Source organism: Notolabrus celidotus, chromosome 1 (assembly GCF_009762535.1).
Source record: "Notolabrus celidotus isolate fNotCel1 chromosome 1, fNotCel1.pri, whole genome shotgun sequence".
In the NCBI taxonomy this organism is placed as follows: domain Eukaryota; kingdom Metazoa; phylum Chordata; class Actinopteri; order Labriformes; family Labridae; genus Notolabrus; species Notolabrus celidotus.
Window position 1 is genome coordinate 34164134 of NC_048272.1, and position 26992 is coordinate 34191125.

Sequence of the window (26992 nt, forward strand, 5' to 3'; positions counted from 1 at the left end):
ATCACTGTGACCTCAAATTGGTCCCAGTCCTGTGAAACCCATACCTCAGCAACACCTGGAAATGTTATACCTTTATACATCTGAGATAATATTACCACTCATGATCAATAAGTGAACAGTCTCCCGTAACTGTAGCTCTTTGTGTACCTGTTTGTTCTGCTGTCTTAATATTTGATTATTGACAGTTGCAGTCTGTGCAGAAAGGCAGAGCTGATCTCCGGTGTACTACACCGACTCCTGAAGAACATTTTGATATTTTGTTGTGAATTGGGTGTTCACAGGGAGGAGGGCCAGCTGTAGGAGGAGGAAAGAAGAGAGGGAATGTAGTTTCAAAGACCCTGTGGTGAAAAAAACAGCCTGTCTGCTCTTTGGAGAGCAGAATAAAGACGTATTTCATGTATTTAAGACTGGCTGAATCTAAACTTAAAATGTTGTCCTCAGAAGTGCTGTTATGTTTAGGGCGGTATCATTTTGGTAATTTGCTTCTTGTATGTTCAGGAAAAATGTAGTAAATGCGTGAAATTGTAGCCTGTAGGAGGTTTGTCTCTATGAATATAAGTGTTTCCTTTCAGTAAATGAGAGTGCAGTAGAGTCAACCAGTGGTCTGTGGGTAGTTTGTTTCCAGTGGTTCAAAAACTTGAATCCAAAACCATGTAAAGTGTAGAATGAGCCCCTGGTGGTGACCCCCCTCTTATAGAATGTTTTAAATTCCTGCTACGTCATGATGGCACATTTTAAAATAAAAAAAAAATACATTTTCATATCTTTATCTACAATTAATAATCTTGTTGTTGATTAATTTCCTTCAATGTCCTTTTTGTAAAGAGTCTTTTATTATTTGTGTCTTACCAATAATCAACAGTAATCGCAGTAGTGACACTATTTATTTATTTATTTTTTAAAGTTATATATTATGTTTGCCTCTTTTGATAGGACAGCTGTAGATAGACAGGAAATGTTTGGAGTAGAGTTGGGTAAGACATGCAGCAAATGGTCACGGCAAGGAATCGAGCCGGCAACCTCTGCGACAAGGACTATAGCCTCTGTATCTGGGGCGCTTAGACCGTTAGGCCACCGGCGAGCCCCAGCACTGACCCTATTTTTAAAATGTCTGTCTTCTTCATCATTTATTCCTTTCAGTGTGTCTTTCTTCCTGCTGTAAACAGTCTTTGTAGTTTCTTCTGAAACATATTTTACAGTAATACTATTGGAACAGTGAACAGTGAACTAGTTGCTTGTGATTTAGATTTTTGATTCCCATATTCAATTGCTCTTCATTCTTAACATGGATTTAAAAACTGTTTTGAAATGCACAATATTCACATTTTAATCATGCAATTATTAATTAGATTAAGTTCTGAAGTTAACTTTGATTTAAAAAATATATATATTTTGGTAGACCTTCTTAAAGTCATGTGATTTCCTAAAAAACAGGCAAGCTGTGTAAACCAATAGTGCTCTAACAGAGGACATGTATGAAGGGGTTCTGTTTGAGTCCTGTAGGTTGAGTCTGGCGTATTTCACAGTTATTTCTCTATTGAGGGTTTCCAGTAGAGGATCAGGGTTTGTCAGCTTTAGTCTGCAGTGAGGGGCTTTTTACAACTATTGTGCGCTCTGGCAGAGAGAAATAATGTATGTGAGGCTCTTGATATGAACGTTTCAACTGTCTGTTGTTGATCATTCAGTGCTGGATTTGATCCCTTCATGGGATTATGGTGACAATATTTAAAATGACATACATATGGATACTTCATCAAACAGGGCAGTATCTTGTAGTGTCCAAAGTCGATGATTACATACCTAGGTCCTTGGATGACCGCACAGGTTTTATTCAGATACCCTTTAAAATTGGAAATGCTCTATTTCATACTTAACATTCGAAATTATGCATGATTTATCAACAATTTATGTTAGAAATAAAGTTTATTATAACAAAAAAAATATCATGAAATGTTAAATGCTTACAGAGAGTTCTTTCATACACAGTGGAGAGCGTAGGCTCAGTGGGGATCTGTTGTGTCAGGAAGCTTTAAACAGCATCTCTTCATCTCCAGCATAAATAAAACACAGAAGTTCGGATTGGGAATTCAGCCAGCAGCGTTTTCAACATTTGGTCCACCTGAGAAATGTTGGTAAAAAAAGACACAAAATGCCTATTTAACCTGGAAAAGCTTGGCTCGCTGTCACGGCGGATATCATTAATTCAAGCTATTGGCTCCTGTTTGTTTGTGCCCCTCCGTGGTATACTCCCTTTCAGTGAGAACAGAGTGCAGTGACAGCTGCTGTACCGGGAGCACATTGGACGACAATTACCAAAGGATCAGAATGGACTGGCTGTCTTATAGTCAACACCACATAGGAAAGTGAAAAGGACGATATTAATCTTTGGTAGCTTTCCTATTTAAGATGTTTTTACACAATATACGAGGGAAGTCATTTTTCTGTGTAACAATCTTGTGAAAGTTGCTCCCTCAGCAGACGATTTGAATGCATTCACTCTAAATGCTATCAGGCCAGAGAATAGACTGCTTTCTGCAGCTGGTATGGCAGCTATTAGAGGCTCTGACGTCAACTGCAGGACCTCGATCCTGTGCCACTAAAGCCCTTAGTGAGAGAAATTGGAGGGAGATGCAAATGATTATCTGTAATAGTCATGTTAGGAAGCCTATTCACACTCAGTCCTGGTCGTGCCAGTTGGCTGTAATTGCATCAATTTAAAATGATTTTGTCCTGTTTGCTTGCAAATACATAAACACACATATGGTACTGAATGGTATCCGTGGTTACAGCTGTGTCCGTGCACTTTGCAGTTTGTATGAATGAGTTTCATTTGGCTCAGTGTGCACCTAGTGTCAGCGTCATTTTACAAAGCTCTGTATCTTGGTAACAGCACGTAAAAGGTTGGTTTTCTCCAGCATCCAGCTCAGTAAATACTTCAGAAGACATACATCATGGATATTCACCAAGCCCCTCAGTAATCATAACATTTCAGATTCTGGCACAGTTTCACGCTCAACTTGGCTTCACAAATGTTTCTACTCTGCTCCTATTCATGATACTCTTCTTTTCCCCAAACCCGAGCTAGTTTCTGTTCCTCCTTTCAGGCTCCAACATGGTGTTTCTTGTATTTGTGAGCTGTGCATTGGTGGATCTTTTTCAGAGGCTCTGGAGATATATTTAAGATGTATAATATTCATCCATCGTGTCTGTTCAGCTACTTTCAGGGGAGACATTTGCAAAATCTGAAACTCAAATTTCTTAACCAAACTAGACTCAGTGTATGAGGAAATCCTGAACACGCTGACTAGAGATGAGAGGATTTATATCCCAAATGTACCATAATATTCACTTTATTACTGAGGCTAACATTGTTCAAGTAGAAGTAGATTGGGAAACAATGATGGGGACACTGGGTTAGAGGACAAATTGAGTTGAGTTTCATAAGACATTTTTTCAAACCCAATTCCCTCTGTTGGTTTCGGATGTAGGGAGAAATCCTGAAGACACCTTTATGTATTTTAATTTTGTAGACCAGTTGATCCTTCATCTAACAATCTTAAATGGCAGATAGGTGTTGACCAGTAAACACCAGCAGCTTTCAGACAAATCAAACTCGTCCCTCTCTCTGCTACAGCTGCTACACTTAAACTGAAAGCAGCCAAGTGATTAAATGCAAACAACAATCTTGCTGCTAGCTTAAAATGTTCAACTTTAGGACACTTAAACTGAAAGCAGCCAAGTGATTAAATGCAAACAACAATCTTGCTGCTAGCTTAAAATGTTCAACTTTAGGACTTCAGAGATCATTTTAGAGCTCCATGTAAGAGGAGAAGAATCTATATAATCAGTCTATATAAGTGTTTTACTTACCATAAGTTAGTGGAACCCAGATTCCACTGAGGAGTCACTTGTTGAAAACTCTTACATTTACATCTATTTGGCCTTACCACCAGGTGAGATGATGTTTTAACCAACAAAGATCCAAACCCCCTCCATAGACCCACGTAGACATCTTACAGTTTGTTCAGTCTGAAGCCGGACTTCTTAATGCCTGAGTTTCCTCTGGTCCCTCTCAGACTCTGTTTTTCTGTTAAACTTACATAACATGAGGTTTGGGTTCTTTACCTTCCCACCACACAGCAGCTTCTAGGCATCCAGTGTTGTTAGCTAGCAGATGTAAGTGAGGAGGAGGGATCTTCACATAATGCAGAGACTCAAGACACTCGTGAAATGTTTTCCTCTCCAACGTGGGCGGGACTTAACCCCACTCGCTCTCTACTGCCATGTTTTACTGTAAACAAAAATGTGACTTGTGGTGAGGTTGGTAGATTCTTAAAGTTCTTTGAAAGAAAAGCAAGAAGAAGTGTTGTTATTCAGCAGGACTACAGTGAAAGTGCAACCATAAAGCTTCTTGGAGCGACAGCCATTTTTAATGGGGTCCAGTTTAGCTGGTCCAAAATTCAAATCAGCTGTAAAGAAGGGATGGGCATTTCAAGCCATGATACTACTTGATAATCATTGGCATCTATTTGACGATTATTCAAAATAACCCCCCCCCCCCCCCCCCCCAACACACACACACACACACACACACACTCTGAGACAGGGTTCCCGCTCTTTTCCAGAGATCATTTTCCAGGACATTTCCAGGACATTTTCATTGATGATCAAGCTGGTATGACCGTCTAAATTTAGTTCCTAAATAGTCTTATATTTTCCTCTCAGTGGAAGTCTACATTGAAAGACATGTAGTCTATGGCTATCCATGAAATCATCTCTTACATACTTAAAAATGATGGCAAATTGATAATAGAATAGCCAGGGACCCCTTACAGGTGAGAAAATTGTCCATGGCCCCCTCATAATTGTAACACAGATTAAGCACAGTAGTGATGTGTCATGATCAAAAGCTGCGGCTCTGAGAGTCGATGCTTTATAGTGAATCAGAAGAGCCGGCTCGCATCAAGAGAGAGAGACGGCTCCCAGTTTTTTCCTTTCGCTGCTTAGCTCTCACAGTGCTCAGCCCCAGCTCTGCTCACAGCAGAACTTTGTTTTGATTGGTCAGCATGGCGGCCATGCGGCCAAACATATGTGAGGATATAGGATACAGGTGATGCAGGGGAGGCTGTGTATCCTGGCTTCATCTGTTCCTTCAGAGAGAGTCTTCTTAAAGACCGGGCAAATACTCTCTGAGAGGAGAAATCAGATCAGCCCATCCAAGCTGAGGCACCTGATTATTCTCAATACCAACCTGAGGACGTTAATAATGTTTGCTTGAGTTTGGTTCTGGTTCTGTTCTGGTTCTGTTCTGGTAAGGTTCTGGTAAGGTTCTAGTTCGGTTCTGTTCTGGTTCGATTCTGGTTCACGTCTGGTTCGGTCCTGGTTCGGTTCTGGTTAACGTCTGGTTCGGTCCTGGTTCGGTTCTGGTACGGTTCTGGTACGGTTCTGATGCGGTTCTGATTCGGTTCTGGTTCGGTTCCGGTTCGGTTCTGGTTTGGTTCTGTTCTGGTTCGGTTCTGGTTCACGTCTGGTTCGGTTCTGGTACGGTTCTGGTACGGTTCTGGTACGGTTCTGATTCCGAGTTTGATTCTGGTTCTGTTAACCCTAACCCTAATCACAACCCTAACTCTAACCCTAACCCTAAACACAACCCTAACCCTAAACACAACCCTAACCCTAACCCTAACCCTAAACACAACCCTAACCCTAATCATAACCCTAATCACAACCATAACCCTAAACACAACCCTAACCCTAATCAAGACCCTAACCCTATTCATAACCCTAACCACAACCCTAACCCTAAACACAACCCTAACCCTAAACACAACCCTAACCCTAATCACAACCCTAACCCTAACCCTAATCACAACCCTAACCCTAACCCTAATCACAACCCTTACCCTAACCCTAAACACAACCCTAACCCTAAACACAACCCTTACCCTAATCATAACCTTAATCACAACCCTAACCCTAAACCCAACCCTAACCCTTATCACAACCCTAACCCTAACCCTAACCCTAAACACAACCCTAACCCTAATCATAACCCTAATCACAACCATAACCCTAAACACAACCCTAACCCTAATCAAGACCCTAACCCTAATGAAAACCCTAATCACAACCCTAACCCTAATCATAACCCTAATCACAACCATAACCCTAAACCCAACCCTAACCCTAATCACAACCGGTTCTGGTTTGGTTCTGTTCTGGTTCGGTTCTGGTTCACGTCTGGTTCGGTTCTGGTACGGTTCTGGTACGGTTCTGGTACGGTTCTGATTCGGTTCTGTTCAGTCCTGGTAAGGTTCGGTTCCGGTTCGGTTCTGGTTCAGTTCTGGTTCGGTTCTGGTTCAAGTCTGGTTCGGTTCTGGTATGGTTCTGGTACGGTTCTGGTTCTGTTCGGTTCTGGTCCGGTTCTGGTTCAGTTCTGGTACGGTTCTGGTTCGGTTCTGGTTCGGGTCTGGTTCGGTTCTGGTTCGGTTCTGGTATGGTTCTGGTACGGTTCTGGTACGGTTCTGGTCCGGTTCGGTTCTGGTCCGGTTCTGGTTCAGTTCTGGTACGGTTCTGGTTCGGGTCTGGTTCGGGTCTGGTTCAGTTCTGGTTCGGTTCTGGTTCGGTTCTGGTTCAAGTCTGGTTCGGTTCTGGTATGGTTCTGGTACGGTTCTGGTTCTGTTCGGTTCTGGTCCGGTTCTGGTTCAGTTCTGGTTCAGTTCTGGTAATGTTCTGGTTCGGTTCTGGTTCGGTTATGGGTCGGTTCTGGATAAGTTCTGGTTTGGTTCTGGTTGAGTTTGATTCTGGTTCTGTTTGCATGAGTTTGGTTCTAGTTCTGTATGCTTAAGTTTAGATCTGGTTCTTAACCTAACCCTAATCCTAACTCTAACCCTAATCACAACCCTAACCCTAACCCTAAACACAACCCTAACCCTAACCCTAATCATAATCCTAACCCTAATCACAACCCTAACCCTAATTCTAACCCTAACCCTTATCACAGCCTTAACCCTAATCACAACCCTAACCCTAATCACAACCCTAACCCTAACCACAACCCTAACTCTAACCCTAACCCTAAACACAACCCTAACCCTAACCCTAAACACAACCCTAACCCTAACCCTAAACACAACCCTAACCCTAATCATAATCCTAACCCTAATCACAACCCTAACCCTAATTCTAACCCTAACCCTTATCACAGCCTTAACCCTAATCACAACCCTAACCCTAATCGCAACCCTAACCCTAATCACAACCCTAACTCTAACCCTAACCCTAAACACAACCCTAACCCTAAACACAACCCTAACCCTAAACACAACCCTAACCCTATTCATAACCCTAACCACAACCCTAACCCTAAACACAACCCTAACCCTAAACACAACCCTAACCCTAATCACAACCCTAACCCTAACCCTAATCACAACCCTAACCCTAACCCTAATCACAACCCTTACCCTAACCCTAAACACAACCCTAACCCTAAACACAACCCTTACCCTAATCATAACCTTAATCACAACCCTAACCCTAAACCCAACCCTAACCCTTATCACAACCCTAACCCTAACCCTAAACACAACCCTAACCCTAATCATAACCCTAATCACAACCATAACCCTAAACACAACCCTAACCCTAATCAAGACCCTAACCCTAATGAAAACCCTAATCACAACCCTAACCCTAATCATAACCCTAATCACAACCATAACCCTAAACCCAACCCTAACCCTAATCACAACCCTAACCCTAATCCTAACCCTAACCCTAATCACAACCCTAACCCTAAACACAACCCTAACCCTAATCACAACCCTAACCCTAAACACAACCCTAACCCTTAACACAACCCTAACCCTAATCACAACCCTAACCCTAATCATAACCCTAATCACAACCCTAACCCTAAACCCAACCCTAACCCTAATCATAACCCTAATCACAACCATAACCCTAAACACAACCCTAACCCTAATCAAAACCCTAACCCTAATGAAAACCCTAATCACAACCCTAACCCTAAACCCAACCCTAACCCTAACCCTAATCACAACCATAACCCTAAACCCAACCCTAACCCTAATCACAACCCTAACCCTAAACCTAATCCTAACCCTAACCCTAATCACAACCCTAACCCTAAAAACAACCCTAACCCTAATCACAACCCTAACCCTAAACACAACCCTAACCCTTAACACAACCCTAACCCTAATCACAACCCTAACCCTAATCATAACCCTAATCACAACCCTAACCCTAAACCCAACCCTAACCCTTATCATAACCCTAATCACAACCATAACCCTAACCACAACCCTAACCCTTATCACAACCCTAACCCTAAACACAACCCTAACCCTAAACACAACCCTAACCCTAACCACAACCCTAACCCTAACCACAACCCTAACCCTAATCACAACCCTAACCCTAAACCCAACCCTAACCCTAATCACAACCCTAACCCTAAACACAACCCTAACCCTAATCACTACCCTAACCCTAACACTTATCATAACCCTAACCCTAACCCTAATCACAACCCTAACCCTAACCACAACCCTAACCCTTATCACAACCCTAACCCTAAACACAACCATAACCCTAACCACAACCCTAACCTTAATCACAACCCTAACCCTAAACACAACCCTAACCCTAACCCTAACCCTAATCACAACCCTAACCCTAACCCTAATCCTAACCCTAACCCTAATCACAACCCTAACCCTAAACACAACCCTAACCCTAATCACAACCCTAACCCTAAACACAACCCTAACCCTTAACACAACCCTAACCCTAATCACAACCCTAACCCTAATCATAACCCTAATCACAACCCTAACCCTAAACCCAACCCTAACCCTAATCATAACCCTAATCACAACCATAACCCTAAACACAACCCTAACCCTAATCAAAACCCTAACCCTAATGAAACCCTAATCACAACCCTAACCCTAAACCCAACCCTAACCCTAATCATAACCCTAATCACAACCATAACCCTAAACCCAACCCTAACCCTAATCACAACCCTAACCCTAAACCTAATCCTAACCCTAACCCTAATCACAACCCTAACCCTAAAAACAACCCTAACCCTAATCACAACCCTAACCCTAAACACAACCCTAACCCTTAACACAACCCTAACCCTAATCACAACCCTAACCCTAATCATAACCCTAATCACAACCCTAACCCTAAACCCAACCCTAACCCTTATCATAACCCTAATCACAACCATAACCCTAACCACAACCCTAACCCTTATCACAACCCTAACCCTAAACACAACCCTAACCCTAAACACAACCCTAACCCTAACCACAACCCTAACCCTAACCACAACCCTAACCCTAATCACAACCCTAACCCTAAACCCAACCCTAACCCTAATCACAACCCTAACCCTAAACACAACCCTAACCCTAATCACTACCCTAACCCTAACACTTATCATAACCCTAACCCTAACCCTAATCACAACCCTAACCCTAACCACAACCCTAACCCTTATCACAACCCTAACCCTAAACACAACCATAACCCTAACCACAACCCTAACCCTAATCACAACCCTAACCCTAAACACAACCCTAACCCTAACCCTAACCCTAATCACAACCCTAACCACAACCCTAACCCTAATCACACCCTAATCACAACCACAACCCTAACCCTAATCACAACCCTAATCACAACCCTAACCCTAAACACAACCCTAACCCTAATCACTACCCTAACCCTAACACTTATCATAACCCTAACCCTAATCACAACCCTAACCCTAACCACAACCCTAACCCTTATCACAACCCTAACCCTAAACCCAACCCTAACCCTAAACACAACCCTAACCCTAATCACAACCCTAACCCTAAACACAACCCTAACCCTTACCCTAATCATAACCCTAAACCCAACCCTAACCCTAATCACAACCCTAACCCTAAACCTAATCATAACCCTAAACACAACCCTAACCCTAAACCCAACCCTAACCCTAATCATAACCCTAAACACAACCCTAACCCTAACCCTAAACCCAACCCTAACCCTAAACACAACCCTAACCCTTAACAAACAGGAAATATAGGAGAAAAAAAAAACTGTCACCAAAACCTTCCTAATCACAACCCTAACCCTAATCACAACCCTAACCCTAACCACAACCCTAACCCTAATCACAACCCTAACTCTAACCCTAACCCTAAACACAACCCTAACCCTAACCACAACCCTAACCCTAAACACAACCCTAACCCTAAACACAACCCTAACCCTAATCACAACCCTAACCCTAACCCTAATCACAACCCTAACCCTAACCCTAATCACAACCCTAACCCTAACCCTAATCACAACCCTTACCCTAACCCTAAACACAACCCTAACCCTAAACACAACCCTTACCCTAATCATAACCTTAATCACAACCCTAACCCTAAACCCAACCCTAACCCTTATCACAACCCTAACCCTAACCCTAAACACAACCCTAACCCTAATCATAACCCTAATCACAACCATAACCCTAAACACAACCCTAACCCTAATCAAGACCCTAACCCTAATGAAACCCTAATCACAACCCTAACCCTAAACCCAACCCTAACCCTAATCACAACCCTAACCCTAAACACAACCCTAACCCTAATCACTACCCTAACCCTAACACTTATCATAACCCTAACCCTAATCACAACCCTAACCCTAACCACAACCCTAACCCTTATCACAACCCTAACCCTAAACACAACCATAACCCTAACCACAACCCTAACCCTAAACACAACCCTAACCCTAACCCTAACCCTAATCACAACCCTAACCACAACCCTAACCCTAATCACAACCCTAATCACAACCACAACCCTAACCCTAATCACAACCCTAATCACAACCCTAACCCTAAACACAACCCTAACCCTAATCACTACCCTAACCCTAACACTTATCATAACCCTAACCCTAATCACAACCCTAACCCTAACCACAACCCTAACCCTTATCACAACCCTAACCCTAAACCCAACCCTAACCCTAAACACAACCCTAACCCTAATCACAACCCTAACCCTAAACACAACCCTAACCCTAAACCTAATCATAACCCTAAACACAACCCTAACCCTAAACCCAACCCTAACCCTAATCATAACCCTAAACACAACCCTAACCCTAACCCTAAACCCAACCCTAACCCTAAACACAACCCTAACCCTTAACAAACAGGAAATATAGGAGAAAAAAAAAACTGTCACCAAAACCTTCCTAATCACAACCCTAACCCTAATCACAACCCTAACCCTAACCACAACCCTAACCCTAATCACAACCCTAACTCTAACCCTAACCCTAAACACAACCCTAACCCTAACCACAACCCTAACCCTAAACACAACCCTAACCCTAAACACAACCCTAACCCTAATCACAACCCTAACCCTAACCCTAATCACAACCCTAACCCTAACCCTAATCACAACCCTTACCCTAACCCTAAACACAACCCTAACCCTAAACACAACCCTAACCCTAATCACAACCCTAACCCTAACCCTAATCACAACCCTAACCCTAACCCTAATCACAACCCTTACCCTAACCCTAAACACAACCCTAACCCTAAACACAACCCTTACCCTAATCATAACCTTAATCACAACCCTAACCCTAAACCCAACCCTAACCCTTATCACAACCCTAACCCTAACCCTAAACACAACCCTAACCCTAATCATAACCCTAATCACAACCATAACCCTAAACACAACCCTAACCCTAATCAAGACCCTAACCCTAATGAAAACCCTAATCACAACCCTAACCCTAATCATAACCCTAATCACAACCATAACCCTAAACCCAACCCTAACCCTAATCACAACCCTAACCCTAACCCTAATCCTAACCCTAACCCTAATCACAACCCTAACCCTAAACACAACCCTAACCCTAATCACAACCCTAACCCTAAACACAACCCTAACCCTTAACACAACCCTAACCCTAATCACAACCCTAACCCTAATCATAACCCTAATCACAACCCTAACCCTAAACCCAACCCTAACCCTAATCATAACCCTAATCACAACCATAACCCTAAACACAACCCTAACCCTAATCAAAACCCTAACCCTAATGAAAACCCTAATCACAACCCTAACCCTAAACCCAACCCTAACCCTAATCATAACCCTAATCACAACCATAACCCTAAACCCAACCCTAACCCTAATCACAACCCTAACCCTAAACCTAATCCTAACCCTAACCCTAATCACAACCCTAACCCTAAAAACAACCCTAACCCTAATCACAACCCTAACCCTAAACACAACCCTAACCCTTAACACAACCCTAACCCTAATCACAACCCTAACCCTAATCATAACCCTAATCACAACCCTAACCCTAAACCCAACCCTAACCCTTATCATAACCCTAATCACAACCATAACCCTAACCACAACCCTAACCCTAATCACAACCCTAACCCTAAACACAACCCTAACCCTAAACACAACCCTAACCCTAACCACAACCCTAACCCTAACCACAACCCTAACCCTAATCACAACCCTAACCCTAAACCCAACCCTAACCCTAATCACAACCCTAACCCTAAACACAACCCTAACCCTAATCACTACCCTAACCCTAACCACAACCCTAACCCTTATCACAACCCTAACCCTAAACACAACCATAACCCTAACCACAACCCTAACCCTAATCACAACCCTAACCCTAAACACAACCCTAACCCTAACCCTAATCACAACCCTAACCACAACCCTAACCCTAATCACAACCCTAATCACAACCACAACCCTAACCCTAATCACAACCCTTATCACAACCCTAACCCTAAACCCAACCCTAACCCTAATCACAACCCTAACCCTAACCCTAAACACAACCCTAACCCTAATCACTACCCTAACCCTAACACTTATCATAACCCTAACCCTAATCACAACCCTAACCCTAACCACAACCCTAACCCTTATCACAACCCTAACCCTAAACCCAACCCTAACCCTAAACACAACCCTAACCCTAATCACAACCCTAACCCTAAACACAACCCTAACCCTTACCCTAATCATAACCCTAAACCCAACCCTAACCCTAATCACAACCCTAACCCTAAACCTAATCATAACCCTAAACACAACCCTAACCTTAAACCCAACCCTAACCCTAATCATAACCCTAAACACAACCCTAACCCTAACCCTAAACCCAACCCTAACCCTAAACACAACCCTAACCCTTAACAAACAGGAAATATAGGAGAAAAAAAAAACTGTCACCAAAACCTTCCTTATTGTTCGTACTCTCTAAAAGTTCTAACTCTGGCATCGCTGTGTGTTTACTGCTCTGTTGTCTTGTTCTGCACAAAGTCTGATCTGTTGGTCTTTGTGCAGCAGCTGGAGGTTGGGTTTGGAGTCTAATCAGTCATATGTTAAATGTATCTTTCAAAACTTTGTTGGAGACAACACGATAGCTTGACGATAAAACAGGATCCGAAGATAATTTTTACTGCGCATTTAGCTTTGTTTCACTATTTTTTCACATTAGTTTTATTCAGCTGGATGACCTCAGCAGATCATTTGATTTGAAACTTTTGAAACTAGCATAACTAAGAAATGCATTACTGATTTAAAAATGATTTATTTAAAGAGATGAAAAAAAGAACATAGTTCATTTGATTAAACAGTTGGTAGCATTTTGATGGCAATGGAGTTATAAGGCATTGACATTAAATTGAACATTTCCACTGAAGGTAACAAGGTGAACAGGACTCCTGCAAGAATATTGATGTTGACTCTTCTGTCCTCCTTCTCTTTGACTCATCTTTGAACATCAAATCTTCTAACACAGTTTCTAACATCACATTGTTGTGATTTAAGTTTGATCAGCAGCTTAGAGATGCTCTCACCAGCTCTACTGCTATTGTCTGGATTGCAGGACAGGATGTTGCTCCACTTTTTCCTCTCAGAGATGGTTGAGGTCCATTAGCTCCTCAGGCTGCTCTCTTGATTAACTTTCAAAAGTTTCCCATTTAAAAACACAATCCAGGAAATGGTTTGTGGATGTTTATGCAACAGAATAGCAAAAGAAAAAGTTACAGATCTGAATAAACCAAACATCCATCCATCTTCCTCCGCTTATCTGGGTCTGGGTCCGGGTCGCGGGGGCAGCAGTCTCAGCAGGGAAGCCAGACACTCCTCTCCCGGCCACTTCCCCCAGTTCTTCTGGGAGGATACCGATGGGTTCTCAGGCCAGCTGAGAGATATATTTCCGCGAGCGTGTCCTGGGACTTCCCCGTGGCCTCCTCCCAGACGGACATGCCTGAAACACCTCCTCAGGGAGATGTCCTGACCAGATGCCCGAACCCCCTTATCTGGCTCCTCTTTATGCGGAGGAGCAGCGGCTCTACTATGAGCCTCTCCCGGATGTCTGAGCTCCTGACCCTATCTCTATGGCTGAGCCCAGACGACCTGCGGAGAAAGGTTATGTCAGCCGCTCGTATTCGTGATCTTGTTCTTTCAGTCACTACCCACAGCTTGTGACCATAGGTGAGGGTTGGAGAATAGACTGGTTGGTAAATTGAGAGCTTTGCCTTTTGGCTCTGCTCTCTCTTCACTACAACAGACCGGTACTGCATCCACATCACTGCAGACGCCGCCCCGATCCATCTGTAAATCTCTCGCTCCCTTTTCCCCTCATTCGTGAACAAGACCCCAAGATACCTGAACTTCTTACGACTGGGGCAATGGCTCTCCTCCGACCCGGAGTGGGCAAGCCTGAAAACCATGGCCTCATACTTGGAGGTGCTGATCCTCATCCCACTGCTTCACATTCAGCTGCAAAAAAAGCCAAACCAATCAAATGTTTACAATAATGATTAAAGGAAGTTTGCCATAAACTACATCAAAAAAGTACCCACACTTTTGTAAGTCAATGTTTCCTCTAACTCACTGCATTGAAGAGATAAGTAAACTTCAAACAAATAAGATTTAATAAAAGGAAGAAGTCTGTATCTCTTCTTTTAGTCTGGGATGTTCATATGAGTCAAACAGGAGTCACAGACATGATGTTTGAGTTATGTAATCTTAGAGGAGTGGCTCAGTCAAAAGGTGAAATCCGCGGTATGATGCAAGTGGGGCAGAGACTTGTAATTCAACACTGGTCCTTAACTTTGGGGCAACGTTGCGGCTTGTTTTGAATTCCAATTAACTTTTGTAGAGTCTATTTTTCTTATAAAGCCTCTAATGAACTTCTCCTCCTCCTACCTTACCTCACCACAGTAAACATCTGTTTGATTAAAGCTTGCCCTCCTATGCATCGCCGTGCTTCTTTCACTCTGTGTTGTGTTTGTGTCGGCTAGTTTTGCCACACATCTGGCTGTTTTTTTTCCTTTCTTTCCTCACTACCATCAGGGCCACTAACCCTGAGGATCTGAGTGCTGCTTTCTCTGTATTATTCATTTCATCCACGTTGCTGTTTAGCCGAGAGGCAGAACGAGGACCCTTCAAAAGCGGCCCAGAATGAGCGGCTATTTTGTCAGCACTTAATTGCATCGGTACATTTAGAGTGCCGGCAAAATGTTTAATGCAAGAAGCTGAACAGGTGTAATTACTGTTCATTTCACGAGTTGTAAGATGATAGCCGTTGTTAATGTGTTAATGTACTTCAGAGGAAAGCAACCATTAGCATTTTTACCACAGGCTTATTTTGGGCCTCAGTATGACCATCAGCATCACTGCCATGCTCATGTCCTCATTTTCATCATCCGTGCTGCTATCATCATTATCACAACAGTTTCTGCTAACTGATGTTGAAGACTCTGCAGTGCTCCAAACGACATAATTACCTGTGTACTGGATTTACTAAACAAAGCGCCTTTAACTATATGTATCAGTGCTTTTCTTCCTCTCCTCTCTCCTCAGCTGAATTCATCTAAACTGTGTTTTTCTAAACTTAGGAGGAAGTTTACGGACACTTAACTTCAGATTGTTCATAAAGTTTTCATCTGCTTACAATTATCCTGATCTGATTTAGATCCACAAACTACTCTTTAATGAACTGTAAAGCAAAGCAGATTCATTTTTATTCAAGATAATGCAGGCAATACACACTACACTTAACAACCACCACCTCCACCACTACTACTACTAATAATACTACTACTACTACTACTACTACTGCTACTACTACTACTGTTGCTACTACTACTGTTGCTACTGCTGCTACTACTACTCAAAGTATTAGGCAAATACTCCTAATAGTACTCATACTACTACTTCTACTACTACTACTACTACTACTGTTGCTACTACTACTGTTGCTACTGCTGCTACTACTACTCAGAGTATTAGGCAAATACTCCTAATAGTACTCATATTACTACTTCTACTACTACTCGTAGTACTACTACTACTACTCTTACTACTAATTGTACTACTACTACTTGTACTACTCCTCCTCCTACTACAACTACCGATAGTTTTAGTAGTGATAGAAGTATAAGGCTACTACTCCTACTAATACTACTAATACTACTGCTCTTACAACTACTACTTGTACTACTACTACTCCTACTACTACTACTGATAATTTTAGTAGTAATAGAAGTATTAGGCTAATACTCCTACTACTAATACTACTTCTACTAATACTACTACTACTACTACTACTACTATTACTACTGATAGTAGTAGTTGTAGAATTATTAGGCTAATACTCCTACTACTCATACTACTACTACTGATAGTAGTAGTAGTAGTAGTAGGAGTAGTAGAAGTATTAGGCTAATACTCCTTCTACTACTACTACTACTACTACTACTACTACTACTACTACATTTTACGTGTTTACATGATGAAAATTTGACCTTTTGTCGTATCAAAAGTCTTAAAAGTTACTCAGCTTGTCTGGGCCTGCCCATGAAAGTCAAATGTCCAACCAGTTACTTACTTCTTCTATGACTGAATGGGTACTTAGCAAAGCTACAGCAGGCTGAGCTCAACTACTGTACAAGTAGCTAGCAGGGCGACAATATCAGATGCTGCACATCTGCATAAACTCTGCACATTGCTGAACAATGGAAGTCTTCATTGATGGTGTGACTTATATTTTGGATTTTATGGTATGTACATTCTGTTGTTAATACTGAAGCACTCTTCCGCACTGAGGCTCCTGAATACATATTTTCAGTGGTTATAATGCAGGGCCTCACAGTGACATGTAAGTTGTGGCTCCTTCTGAAACTTAAGGTAAACATATATTTTGATTTTAAAATAATATAGAGCAAAACAAGGCTTAAAGTTTATTTTATCTTTCAGTTGTTTGCCAGGAGAGACTTCTGTATTGTTCTCCAGATGGCAGCAGGGTGTTCAGGCTGCTGTGAGCATTGTGTCCTAGAATCCATTGGGCTCATGCTTATCACTGATTCTCCGTAGATGGAGCCCAACAATGTGCTGTGCTGTTATGTTCACCTGCTGTAGAGCCCACCTGTCCTGGGCCATGCACATCCCATTCCAGTTTGTAATGTTTCCAGCTTTGGTTTACTCCGGTGTAAAAGATAACAAGATAACTTGGCACAGGAAATTTGGCACAGACTTTTGTGATGCAGATTCCCAGGAACCTAAAACTCTTCACCCACACCACCTCAGCTCCACTGCTGCTGTCAGGGGTGTGTGTCTGTGAGTCTCTTTTCCCCTAAAATCAATGATCGGTGCAGCTGAAGGTGCAGATACTGAACAACAGAGGGCTGAACATGCAGCCCTGAGGGGGTTCTGGTGTTCTACACTAGGGTAGAGGAGTCATGTCAAGTAAACTTGATCCAGTATGTCATTGTTTCCAAATCTCTCTGTGTTCCCTGCAGGGTGTCAGAAGTTACACAAAACATCCGTCACAATAACACTTATTCTGACTGTCCCCCCTGAAGTCTAGACACAGAGTTGTTAGAGTTATTTAAGATAAAATGAAATCATGACCACGTGAGTATGACAGACGACCTCCAGGAACTAAAAACAAATCTACACAGTTACTTCTGTTACTATAGCATGTGCAGTTTGACTGACAGGTGATATCTAGAAGTCGTCGTTAACAAGGAAAGTATTTTATGAGGCAGAAAAAAAACAGATTAAGAGTACTTATACTTCATGACAGCCTCACCATTTTCAACCAAATAGGAAACCAACTTGACAGAAAGTGCAGAGAAGGTAATACAACGTGATATGATACCATAGGATATGGTAGGAGGTGGTAAGCGATACGATACTATAAGATATGATACCATACCATACCAAACCAAACCATACAATGTGATATGATGCAATGTAATGCAATAACCACACCGTTTTATAACATTTGATACTAAACAATACCATATTATGTGATATGAGCTGATATGATGCAATAGGATGCTCTGTGATACCACACTATAAGAGGCAATCCGATGCGATACGATAAGATGTGACATGTTACATTGCGATGTGATACAAGACAATATAATCAAGGAAAACTCAATTCTCAGACCCCATGAGTTACTTGGGTGGTTGGATGTTGGGGTGATCCTTCCTTCCAGATTTGACTGAAATATGATAAATACATAAAAAATTGTTATCATAATTTGAACACATGCAAGAACCATTGCAAAGACCTTCTTAAAACAACATCACTGATGACAACTTTTTATGTGAATGTCTAACGAATTCACACTTACCTTTGCCAACTTTTGAGCTATTAGATGGAGCTCTGACACATGGAACCAGTATTCAGACCATTTGGCCAATCAGACGAAGCCCCAGGTACCCTCAGATTGAAAGGTTTCCAACTGTTGGTATAGGAGCCATAATGTTGATTTTCTTGTGTTGTTTGTAAATCATGATAATTTCCTTTTATGGCTGACTTTGTTTCCTGTTTTGGGTTCATGGTTGTGGTTTACCTTTTATCTACCTGTTCAGTTGTGTGGCAGGAGGCATATAGAGGGTGAGTGGGTTTGAATATTTTTTGTTGATCGTCATTGTCATCGTTTATTTAGATCCTTTTTGGTATTGAATTATTTTGAGTCTTTTGTTAATAAATAGAACAACTTTAGAACAACAAACCCGAGCCCACTTAGTTTCAGCTGCACTTTTCAATCTTAGCCGCTTCAGTTGGTGTCTGCAAGGCAAGTCCAAATCACGGCTGGTGAGGACACATTTGATGCTAAAGACCCTTTGATAAAAGAGATATCAGTTTTTAAATTTTTATTTTATTTTATTTGATCAGGGATATGTTAACATATGGGAAACAGACCGATCAGTATGTAACCTGCCACCATCAACATATAAAAACCTATCCTCTGTGACACATCATTTGATAATTAGATTTAAGTCATATATAAAGGGAGATGATAATGGTTGGGCTCAGACTCTTTTCAGGATAACATTTTGTAGTGTTTGGTTGAAGTAGGAAATAAAGACAAAATAGGTTATTTTGGAAACAGTGAGAGAGTCATAAATTGTTTACTTTTCCAGTAGGTGATGGTTAGACCCCTAACCCACATGGACACAAGTTTACAGCTTTAACTGAAGCAGCAAGGCACCTACAGTCGTCTGTGTAAGATTTCATAGGTCTGCCTGGTTTGTAGTGTGTGACACATTTTATTCAGTGCTTTGGTTTGAAGAAAGGCTCACGAAAAAATACAAGTGCCCACGCTGCTGTCCACATGGAATTTGAACTGTGGCCATGCATTGTTTGAGAGAAAGATTTTGTGTCAGGAGGCAGTCTGCTGAAGTCTAAAGACTATTCTGTCTTCACTACATGCCTTGTTTTTCAATCCATTGTTGAATAATGGCTGTTTTATCTGTTCGAGTTTTAATGAAATGGAAAAGTTTTACATCTGCCACTGGGGAATTGTTATCCTACCACTCAGTCCAGAAACTCTGGCAACTGCATGGCAGGTAATTTCTATATTCAGAGAACCATCATGTCAAATGGATCTCTGAAGACAGGGCTTTTACCGACTGCTTGTCAATGCAAACAGACTTTCCCACCACTTAACAGCCGCTTTGACAAAGAAAATAAAAAAGGTTGGAATCCTTAGAGTCATTATTTAAAACAGAGATACATCTTAAAGGTGTTAAAGCGTACTTATTAAAATCACCACTATTCAAGTCAAATGAAAATCACTCTCCTTGAGCTGAAATCAAATGGCTGGCTAAAGCCTTTATGGCAGCTGCATTTCATTCTGGGTACAATGAACAACTAAAAGTCAAGTGTTCTGTACAGTGTCTGCAAAAACCCTTCAAACTTCCATTTCTTGAACTCTAATACAATATGAGCAAGATACCTGGCTTGGAGGTAGAACTGTTTCCTTTGTAGTAGTGATAAATGTGCTGTTCTGTAGTTTAGAAATAACCAGGTTCAACCTTTTTGGGATTTAAATTATAACGTGTCCCTTTTTCTTCATCCGGGGAGGCTCAAAGCACTTTATATAGAGGTGAATTAATTCACTTCAGATTCTAGTTCCCTTGTTAAACAGGTCCAAATCTGGTGGAGAAAAATATGCAGTAAGTGCTGTCTTAAGTGCAGAAATGCCCACCACTTATCTTAGTGTCATGTTACATGAAAATTGGACCAGACACTGGCAGCATCACACAGTTATTCACAGTGTGAGCAAACTGTGACCTGAAATCTGTGAGGGAAGGTGGTCAAATTGCTCTATGAGTAATTTCTTTTTTACACATTGTCAACGTACAAAAATTACAGGGTGGCTTCCACCATGGTCACTTTTCAATAGACGACACATTACTGCTGTCCACAATGGAAAATGTTCACCATTATCCCAAACATGAGGAGCCATATTCTTGTTCTACATAGATGGTAAATGAAGGCAATATTGTAATGGATGTCTTCAGATGTATTCACAGCACAAAACTATTATATGCACAAAAATCCTGAAAACCTCCAGAAATGATCAGACTTGGCCACAGAGACAACATTTTGGATATTGTGGTCTTAAACCACAGTGGAGTTTGAAGAATGAGTTAAGATCTGGTGACAGTGGCAGTTGTTATGGATCTAGAGTCTTAAATTGGATAAGTGTTTTTGGTTGGAAGGAAAAAGATCCAAATCTGATCCACAGGTTGTCTCTCTTATTAGTCTTTATTGGGAGCACCTGTGATCTCCCTCAGCTGGCGGCAATCAGCTTAGGGAGGCTATATAAGGAGGCTGGATCTCTTTGTTCAGTTGTTTTTACTCACCAGAGGGTCAACACCTCCAGTTGGCTTTCTTTGATGAATGAATGAGAGTTTGAGTTTGGATGCATGAGTTTTGTCCTCTTTAATAGTCTTTTTTCTTTTTTTTTTTTTTTTACCACTGGTAAATGACTCCCATCCACTTTTTGTACTTGGCCAAATTATTTTGTTAATCTATCCTTTGACAGAATTAGTGGATGTATGTAGGGAGTAATATTTCCTACAGCGTCCGCAGCCAATTATATTCTACCTATCTTACATGTTAACATATAACCTTTCAATACACTGTGCAATATCCCTGCCACTTTAACATCCTTGTACATACTGTATCTCCTTTATTCTCAGCACTTTTGTACATAGGTTATTCTAACTATTCTGCGCTTTGTATATACTTTGTTATTATTTTATTTTATTCTATTTGATCTTTATTTTACGGAGCCCCTAAAGTGACATGTGCAGAATTTTTTTTTTGGAAAGTATCTCGTGCGCACGAGATACTTTCTCGTGCGCACGAGATACTTTCTCGTGAGCACCAGATACTTTCTCGTGAGCACGAGATACTTTCTCGTGAGCACCAGATACTTTCTCGTGAGCACCAGATACTTTCTCGTGCGCACGAGATACTTTCACGTGCGCACAAGAAAGTATCTCGTGCGCACGAGAAAGTATCTGGTGCTCACGAGAAAGTATCAGCCAATCATAGTGTAGATTCCAGGGTATGTGGATGTGAAGCGATCCCTTTAGCCATGCCCGAGACCAGAGCACACCGAGACCAGAACGCACCGAGACCAGAGCGCACAGAGACCAGAGCGCACAGAGACCAGAGCGCACCGAGACCAAGACTAGTCGATATCATCCCGCATTTAGGCAGTTATTTAATGAGGACTATGTTTGATCCTTTGTTACAATGGGTAGCCTATCTGCAAACGTTTTATCCTCACCCTGTTACTGTATTATTGATCAGTCTGACGTTCGTTTACCTGCATATGAAAAGTGCTTCAATTCCTTTAACCCATTATGTTAACACTATGATGATGTTTTATGCTTGGTCCAGATTTGCTGAAGTCCGTTTTACACTGCTGGTATATCAAAGTTAATAGAACACTGATTAGGAAATTGCTCAATGTATTTGTAAAGCACTGGAGTGCGCAGGTGTCTTCTTGCTGTGGAGAATAAGCAAAGCTTGAGTCAGTCTCTACTCTTTAGACTTTGACATATTTATTGAGGCCGTACAGGAGGTTTCATCATTAGTATCCTGGCATAAAACATAATCTCCTGCTCTCCTCTTCATTAACATAACAGGGCGCAAATGCTGTGTGATGACGTCACATCTGCACGCACAGTGTAACCTTTGACAGAACAGTACAATACAAAGAGCAAGGGCGCCATCTAGTGACCACATTTAACAGTATTATTACCACAGATAATATCTGATCAATAAAAATAAGTTCACTTTGATTTGCCAAAGACTACCAAAGACTACCAAAGCTACCAAAGCTAAATCAGTTCTTCAGTATCATGTTCAAATTAAAGGAATTATAGCACTTTTCATATGCAGGTAAACGAACGTCAGACTGATCAATAATACAGTAACGGGCTGAGGATAAAACGTTTGCAGATAGGCTACCCATTGTAACAAAGGATCAAACATAGTCCTCATTAAATAACTGCCTAAATGCGGGATGATATCGACTAGTCTTGGTCTCGGTGCGCTCTGGTCTCTGTGCGCTCTGGTCTCTGTGCACTCTGGTCTCTGTGCGCTCTGGTCTCTGTGCGCTCTGGTCTCTGTGCGCTCTGGTCTCTGTGCGCTCTGGTCTCGGTGTGCTCTGGTCTCGGTGCGCTCTGGTCTCGGGCATGGCTAAAGGGATCGCTTCACAACCACATACCCTGGAATCTACACTATGATTGGCTGCATAGGAGTGAGACATCTGATTGGTTACAGACATTGCCCTGCAGTCTCAAAAATTCCATTCACAAATGCAGTGAGGTTCACAAATTACAAACAGTTCATAAATGCAGACTGAACAGTCCGTATATAAATGTAACAAGATACAAGGCAGCCCAAGGTTGAAATAAAGCTCAACTAACTGCTGTACTGTCATTTTTAGATCGAAACTGGTTGATCTCCAGTGCTAACTTGGTATCTTGTGCGCACGTGAAACTTTCTCGTGCGCACGTGAAACTTTCTCGTGCGCACGTGAAACTTTCTCGTACGCACAAGAAAGTATCTGGTGCTCACGAGAAAGTATCTGGTGCGCACGAGAAAGTATCTGGTGCGCACGAGAAAGTATCTGGTGCGCACGAGATACTTTCCAAAAAAAAATTTCTGCACATGTCACTTTAGGGGCTCCGTATTATTTTATTTTACCTTATTCTTATTTATATTTTATTCCATTCCTTCTTCTATTCATATTGACTTTCTTACATACTGTTTATAAGAGCTCTGTCATGAATGAATTTCCCTCCTCAAGATAAATTAAGTATATCTGATTCTGATTACATTAAGGCTAAGATATTATTTTATTACCCTTTATAGATGATGGGCAATACCTAATACTTAAAACCACACTTAATTCAATGCATCATAAGTTGATGATTTGAAAGAATACATATTATAAAATAATGTACAACAACTAAAAAATAAAAATATGGCCCAGTCCCTATAAAAATAATTTTTAAATCAGTACATTTTACAGAAATTAAAAGACAAAGACCAGTACAACAGGGTCTGCTACCTCCCATCAGTAGGAAGTGTGGTACTTGTTCAAGATAAAATGTGTAAAAGAACAATAAACATCCCAAATCATTGCTTTTGTTGGATAAAGATATTCTGGCCCACACTTGTCACCCACCAGACTTTAGAAAACATATTTCCCTGTCACAGATCCCACCAACAATCACAACAGTCCCTTTATTAATGCCTGATAACAATAAGAATGTTCCCCCCGATATCACACTTCACTCTGAACAACAGTGTTCAGATATCTCCTCCCTCAGCAGCCAGTATGAACGTGCTATGAGGGAGGTAGTCTTGCTGATCCTTTGTGTCTGTTTCTACATGCCGTTCTCAGTGACTGTCTAATGAGCGCTGTCTGGACAGGGATGACGGTGCGTCTGTCTCCGTCAGGTGTCCATCTGTTTTAAAAGACGTGGAGATCAGACTGTCAAACTTGTTTCTAGACTGTGAGATCCACCATCTGTTATCCAGGGAGAGGTGTTTCTATAAAGTTTGTTTGGTGAGAAAATAAGGCTCCCTACGGTTCAGCCTCAGATGAAGGTCCAGCCTACACCATTCTGTTGCTGTAAACTAAACTCATTAAGAAATTATATAAACACACTCGATGGGAAATCTCCACTGCAGGTGCTGCAGGTCTGTTTTTGTACAGAGTAACTTCTCTGTGTTTTCCCTGTTTCACTGTAAACTGATACACAATCCCAGCTTATTTCTTTAATTGTTTTAAAGAATATCCATCCATCCATATCTTGACTGCTTATTGCTTATCCCGTTAGGGGTCACCGGGGGCTGGAGCCTATCCCAGCTGACAGCACATTGGGCAGAAGGCAGGGTACACCATGGACAGGTCGCCAACCTATCACAGGGCAGACTTGTAGAGGCAACCATTCACGCACATACTCACACCTGTGACCATGCTTAATATCAATATTAATTCCATTCAGGGCTGTAAATGTGTTCAGATTTTGATGCAGGCTGTCTTCAGTCCACCAACGTTTTGTAGAACTCTTCCCTCTTAAAGTCTGACAATAAAATGATTAATCGATTAGTCATTATCATGTTTCTCTGTTGTCCTACTGAAGTGTATCCCCCAGGTGACTCTCAGCTTAACGACTTAAGGCCATTACACTCTGATAAACCAACACAACAGTGGGCTTCAGTGTGTCTCAGGTTCCCAGAAGTAAGGTCCTGGGTTTAGATCCATCAGCTGTGCTCTGCTTCCTGTTCTCCCATCACCTATGTGAGATTCCTCTTGGTGCTCCAGTTTCCTCCTGCAGGTCAGCTCACTTGGAAACTCAAAGTTGCCCCAGGATTGAAAACGAAAGTTGCTTCTGAGAGTGAGTTGCAACCTGCCGAGAGTGTGCACTCACCCAGCCACCGTGACCCTGAGCAGGATTAGCAGGAATGTATGGATGGATCTGTTTCTGTGCTGAGCTGCTCACCCCTCTGTGGACACAGGAATCAGTACACATCCAGTGCTGAGCTGAATATCTTTAAGGGGGGATAACGTACACAAGCATTCATAATGTCTAACTCTGTAGTACTCATTCTGTGACAGGGTGAATTGAGTAAAGAGTGAAGCATAAAATTGAGGTCCAAACCCCTCTGACACTCGTCTGCATACCTCACCAATCACTGCAGAATGCTGTCGCCACCACTATCATCCCATTCAATGCTTGACAAAGATGTCTCAGAAGCTGTTTGACATTTTCAGCTGATATTAATTTAATGCATAACCTTGTTCAGAGTTAAGGTTAAACTATAGAGGGGAGTGTGTAGAGCAGCAGTATATGATAGCACTGTGCGGCTGTGTGCTGTCGAGGCCCTACTGGTATAAAAACAACATCCAATCAGCCAAGCAGAAAAGAGCACCACCTTATCAACATCATTAAAACACCCACACATTGTATATATACACACTCTGTTCACACATTACAAGGATCATATACTAGGCTGTGAGAGAAGGTCAGATTTCTGTCAGGTTTAGCTGATTCTGATGTGAGTTCTATGTCGCTGAAGGTTGGCCACACACCAGACTTTTTAAGCCAGTAGGGTCTGATTGGATTGGGGGGACGTGACCTGATTCTGGGCTTGCTTTTAACAAATTTTTTGTCGTCAAGTGTGTGGTGTCAATATGACTATTGCACTGCTCCTGAGCCTCCCTGACCTGGTATCTTAAATATGAAACATGCTTGATATTGATGACTCCAAGTCAGACTACCCCAGACGGGATACCTGCGAAAACCAATGAAAGGGACAGACTTGGAGGCGTCATCAACCAGATGTTTTGTACTTTTACAGCTCATGAACATGGCAGCTAACGTAAACACGAACGTTTCCAGAGCCAAGTGGAATAATAAAAAAGAAGAAGACGCACTTCTGGAATTATTCTCCCTCCAAGTTTGTTTATCTTCTGAAGTCACGTTTGATCATCCGAGTTTCTTTGAGATCTCGCCTGTAGAATTGTTACCACCAATGTCTCTCACAGGGACAATATGTAGACAGACAACCAGACACACTCACACCTATACATTTAGTGTCAGTAAATTGTGCTCAATTTACCAAGAGCATGTCTTTGGAGTGTGGGAGGAGGTCGGAGGGAACCCACTCGAACACTCACACCAGGAACCTTCTTGCTGTGAGCTGACAGCACTCACCCGTGCACCACCTTGCAGCCCTGAACAGAGATACTGTCATCCTAAAATATGAGTACCTGTGTCGGATAGGTTCACAGCACAACGTTTTTCAAACTTAGTATACCTGCAAATACAATGCAGTAGATTCAGCCCAAGGCCCAACCTGTGGCTATCTGGCATGCAAAGCATCCTGGAAAATGGAGGCACTGCAAGCATTGTAGGTCGATTACACGCGCAGAAATTTTTTTTTGCTTCTATTGATTAGGTAAACCATCAACAAGGGGTTGGACATTCACAGATAAAATGAGGAAAAACTTGCTTTCATATATTTG

At 41.8% G+C, this 26992-nt stretch overlaps 1 protein-coding gene across 3 annotated transcripts in view; it reads left to right on the forward strand.

Moving 5' to 3' along the window:
• The window catches only part of fhit (fragile histidine triad diadenosine triphosphatase), a 412878-nt gene that overhangs the window by 44497 nt on the left and 341389 nt on the right, over positions 1-26992 (forward strand). The gene's annotated exons all lie outside the window — the stretch shown is intronic.